Below are 5,007 nucleotides of genomic sequence, written 5' to 3'. Positions count from 1 at the left end.
GGGCGACGGCGGCTGCTGGTGCGGCTGTCCCAGGAGCGCGGCCGCCCAACCCCGCGCGCCTCCATCGTCCGCCTCCGCCTCCTCAGCAGGCCCGGCCCCGGGCAGGCGGGGAGAGCACGGCACCCATGCGCACTAGGAGCGCCGGCTTCTACCCGGACAGCAACGTCGTGACGCAGCGCGGTTGCGTTCCGCAGTCCCGGCAGTTGGGAGGGGGGAGAGGAGGAAACACCCCTATCGCGTCTGCGCGAGCCGGGCCAAGGGTGGGAGCGTTACTGCGCATGCGCCCTCAGCCTTTTCCCACGGGTTTGGAGCGCGGCTGTGTGGTACCAGCCCGTGCGCGCCGTTGTTTCAGCCCTTTACCGTCCATCAACAAGAATAAAAGTGTTCAAAATGTACGAGGGGTTTTGAGTTTGGTAGCCGTGTTGGTGTGAGACAAAAAGAAATGCACAGATCTAGAAGTTTTGGTTCAGACGGGATACTTTTTATTAGACCAACTACGAAATCACAACAAACCTGGCTCTTTCTGCAAGCTTTCGGGCTCGCGCCCTTCATGGGAAAATTAAAGATTACCCTGCCTGATCCGCGCAGCAAAGAGACTCTCGTGGGCCCAGAGGGACAGGCCTCTGTCTTAAGCTCCCTTTGTGCAAAAATTGAGTTTAAAGATGGTAAAAGTCCCCATCGGTAGGAAATAATTTTCCCTGAGCCTGATGAGGGGCGTGTGCACCCCATAGCTTGCAGAACAAGACCGCTTTTTTGCAGTCTCTTAGTTGGTCTAAGAAAAGGCATCAGCTCTGAACCAAGACTTTTAGAGTATTGCATTTGATAACTTTTGAGGCATCTAATTGACAACACATGCAAAACCCAAGTCTCTCAGGAAGTCCTATCCAACTTTTGGGTTTGCAGTCAGCACTTTCTCAAGCCTGACTGCTTGCCTCCAAATAAAAAAAATGCTTCACCTTTGATGTTCCAGTTGTCCTCACTCACTGGAGGCTTACAGTGAGCAACATAAAATACAGACAATTTGTTTGCATATTTTTCACTGTATGAGTTTGCCAGCAAATATGATGATTTTGAGCTTCCAATATGATCATTTCATATTTAAGACTTGGCAATGCTGCGCAGGTGGCCAGTGCATGTGAGCTCTTGAACAACTGAGCGCCCCCCAAGGCAGGCACACGCAGGAAGTGCCCCACAGCCCATGTCTCAGCCCAGTTCAACTAAGGTGAAGTGAGGCTGGGGAATGCCAAGGCCTCTGGGCCTGGGGCTTGCACACTGATGCCTGGCAGGATTGGGGGGTATCAGCAGCCCCAGACCAATGGGCCTGGGAGGGAGGGTACTTGCCTGGTGGTAACAGGTTCACCAGCAAATGCAGATGCACTTGTAGAAGCTGTGATGTAGACTTCTTTGGAGTAGGTGAGGTGCTGGCACCAGTGTCATGTAGACAGGTTCAGAGCAGGGATATGACAAAACATCAGCATGCTGAACTCCTGCCTTGGGCCACTGCATGCCACAGGTGGAGCTGCTATAGTTGGAAATGTTTAGAGAAATCTTATAATAAGTAAGTGTATCATCATAAGACTGACTCACTCACCAGCTTCAGCTAGACACCAGGCAAAATCAGCAGGCAGCCTCCTACACAGGATTGCAAACAGGAACACAGACAGAACTCCAATAAATTGGTGTGATGCTTTAGTGTCAGGTGCAGGATCTTTCATAAGATAGTTGGTGAAATAATGGCCCTGTTCATCAGCAGACATGATTTCTTCAGCTGAACTGCAACAACCTCAGGCAAGGATTAGGTATTTCTGCTAATTGTGGAGGATGCTTCACACACTCGTGGATGCTGTAAAACATGGACTGTTCTGCATTCATCCCTAAACCATGGAGAGGAGCTATGTACCTCCTCTGAGTGCTGATAGATCATAGGTGCAGGGCTGTTACTGGGAGTGCTGCTGTTATGGAATGACATACAAGAAACTGTAGGAATTGCAATGTTTTCACATCCCATTCAAGATCTCTAGCTCATGTAATTATGGGTACACTAAACGTGTGTCAGATGCAGCTTCAGGACTTGCTAAACATGTGTGGCAAGGAGTTCTGAATTCATTAAAAATCCTGTTCAATTACTGGTTTGAAGTATCCAACAAGCATCCAAGTATATCCTGTTATGAATACACACTTGGCATCAACCCCTTGCTGTTAGTGTGTTTCATTGCTGTGCAGCAAGCTATCAAGCTCAAAGGCAAGCCTTTTGTATCTGTACATGGTTTCCATCTATGCTGTATCTTTATCTGTTGTGCCTTTCACTTACTGTTTGTTTTTCAGCTGAAACAAGGTAAAGGTAAATCCAGAATCTAATCAACATTCACTGAAGTGAAGTGCAACGTAATGTGGGCCTGTATGTGCAGTATAGTCAATCAGTGGCGATGAGCAGGGGATGCACAGGGTGCATGTGCACCCCCTGAGAGGCCATGCTCCCCACTTAGGCAATGGACAGGGTGCTCCCCCTGCAAACGCCAGCCAGGGAGTGGGTGCACCCAGATGACCGCTTCCTGGTCAGTGAGATAGGCCATGGGGGACCCCCACCCGCCCCAGTTCCTGACTGGTTGCCAACTATGATGGCACCAGTCGCCCATGTAGTTAACAAAAAGAACTTGAATCAGTATCCTAACATGCTATCTGCTGCAGTTATACTACCAGATCACCTCCCCTGAGATAACACACGTGTGTTAGGTAGACCACACAGCAAATTCCTGGAGTGATTCAGCCAAGATGTAGTCCAGGTGCTTATGTAAGAGGATGACACAGGAAAAGGATGAGCATTTAATGATTCAAAGTCACACGAGCATGGCACAGTGATATAATGGTAGGCCCTGGGTTGAAATATAAATGATAACACACCGAGAATCAGTTAATTTGTTTTTTGTTGCATGGAGGGATGGGGTGGAGGGAAGGCACTTCTGTCTTAAATTCTTTTCTCGTGGTTATTTCTCAAAGTATAAAACTTTAGTCCACCTTGTTGCAAATAGTTATCAAAATGCATCACCACCTGCGTAGGTGAAAACCAACCTGAGATTGACACTCTAATCCACTGTCTCATTCCCTTAACTTCCAAGGTCCACTTCTGCATTTTTCACATGAGGAATTCTTCTTCATTATGATGGTACGGCTGCTTGAAAGGATTAGTTCTTCAGGACCCTTAAAGAGAAGAGATCAGGGGATGGAGTTTGGACAAAGCTAACTTCCACTCAGAGTGATAATGAGTGTCCCAGGGGATATCTTTATCACAGAAACACTGTCTCTAACTGGCCCCTGCCTTGATCATCACAAGCAGACGGTCAAGGATTGGATTAACTATGGAAACTGAAGGTCCCCAACATGTCAAATATAAAGCATGGTGACAGGAAAAGGCTTGCTGTACTGTTGCTCAGGACTTTGCCTTAACACAGAGAATGTAATGACAGCCACAAACCTGCATTTTGACCTTTCCTCGGACATCTGGCTAAATATTCTCCCTGCTGTAAAATTCTTCTTCAGCACCCCAGAGCATGCCCCTTATCTCCTCGTGTAGGAGCCTGACCTTCCATCCCCAGAGCAATTGATTTCCAAATGATCACATGGGCCCAACTTCTGAGCAAGGCTGAGAAAATGCAACTCACTTCAGTGGGAGTAGGATCTGGCCACTGACTCTGTAAAACAAAGTATTTCAACAGGAAATTGCAGGAGGGCTCCAGCATCTTAGGATTTGGCCCTTTGACATTAATGTGATGGGTTACATTACTTCCCCTGCTTCCCTAGAAATCTGGAGGAAGTTTGTCCTAGATGTGAAAAGGAGTAAGGTGGGGCCCTGGTACAGCTGCATAGTAAATACAATGCTGTCCCTGCCTACACAATTGTCTGAGAGGAAGTCTTGTCCACTGACTGAATATTACTTAAATTGCATTCAATAACATTTGTTAACCCAGGCTTAAACGCGTGGCTTATCCAAGGCAGCTCTGATCAAAGCATATCAGGCCAGAGCTAGGGTAGTTTTCTCCATCTGATAATATGACCCATTATTTACTTACTACGGCTTTTTTCCCTCCTAGCTAATGTGCCAGTCCCCTACAAAAGAAACATAAAACGGGGAGCTCCTACAGATGCTGGGGAGGCGTAGGGAAGGGTTGTTTTGACAAGTCACATTTCCTCAAAACAAGAGCGTTTTCAAAGAATTGGGAAGTTTCAGTGGGGAAGTTCATGGGAGGAAATGGTACGGTAATACATGCTGAAAAAGAGGAAGCGCCCAACTTGGGTGGGGAAATGCCCAAGGGGTTTCTCCCCTTCCTGCCACCCCATTAGAAAACAAACAGTATTTGCAGAGACCAACCAAATACATGATTTCACAGAAACTGTGTATGTGACATCGTGTAATTGGCAGTCTCCTGTGAAATAGCCGGGTCCCCTGTGGAAGAGTGCAGGAAACCGGCTATGCTCAAAAAGCTGTCTCCTAGAAGGGCAAGAGGAGGGGGAAGGGAGCAAAGAAGAAAAAAATAAAGGCAGCCTAACAGGGGGTGGGGGAAAGAGGCAGGAAAAGTTCCCATCTCTTTGTCTCCAGAAGGGGTGGGGGGAGCAGGGAAAAGCCCCCAGAAGTCCACTGTTTGCTTACTCAGTAATTACCGCTGTCTGCCCCTTGAAGAGGGTAATAATTACTGAATTAACAAGCCAGGCAGCTCCAGCTAGGACTTTCAATAAATGCCTAGCAGGAGTGGGACTTGCTGCACCCCTCAGCCAATCAGAAGTGTGGGGGGCTTTGCTCCACCTTCAAAATGGCAGCCCCGGCCTCAATACGGCTGTGAAATTGGGGGTCCTGGCTATGTTACAGCTGTGTAATTGGCTGCCAGGGCCTGTGAATTTGATAGGTCCCTAAGTAATTGCTCTCCCCCCCCCCCCCCCCCCCCCCCCCCCCCACCCAAAAAGGGACAGCTCTGGGTGGGAGCACAATGCTGTTTTTGTATTCCCCCTCAGGCT

The 5,007-nt window shown here is 48.3% G+C and overlaps 1 long non-coding RNA gene across 1 annotated transcript; it reads right to left on the bottom strand.

Moving 5' to 3' along the window:
• Positions 1–2,889: 2,889 nt before the first annotated feature.
• On the bottom strand, positions 2,890–3,488 carry LOC109293893. Its single transcript, XR_002096422.1, has 3 exons — positions 3,473–3,488; positions 3,070–3,198; positions 2,890–2,990 (listed from the first exon to the last, which is right to left on the bottom strand). It is a non-coding gene; the product is annotated as an uncharacterized LOC109293893 (long non-coding RNA).
• Between the last annotated feature and the right edge of the window lie 1,519 nt (positions 3,489–5,007).

This window comes from Gavialis gangeticus, unplaced genomic scaffold (genome assembly GCF_001723915.1).
Source record: "Gavialis gangeticus isolate Ggan-Ray unplaced genomic scaffold, GavGan_comp1, whole genome shotgun sequence".
NCBI lineage: Eukaryota > Metazoa > Chordata > Crocodylia > Gavialidae > Gavialis > Gavialis gangeticus.
Note: the sequence above shows the minus strand (reverse complement) of the source record. Positions and strands in the feature narration are given on the sequence as shown.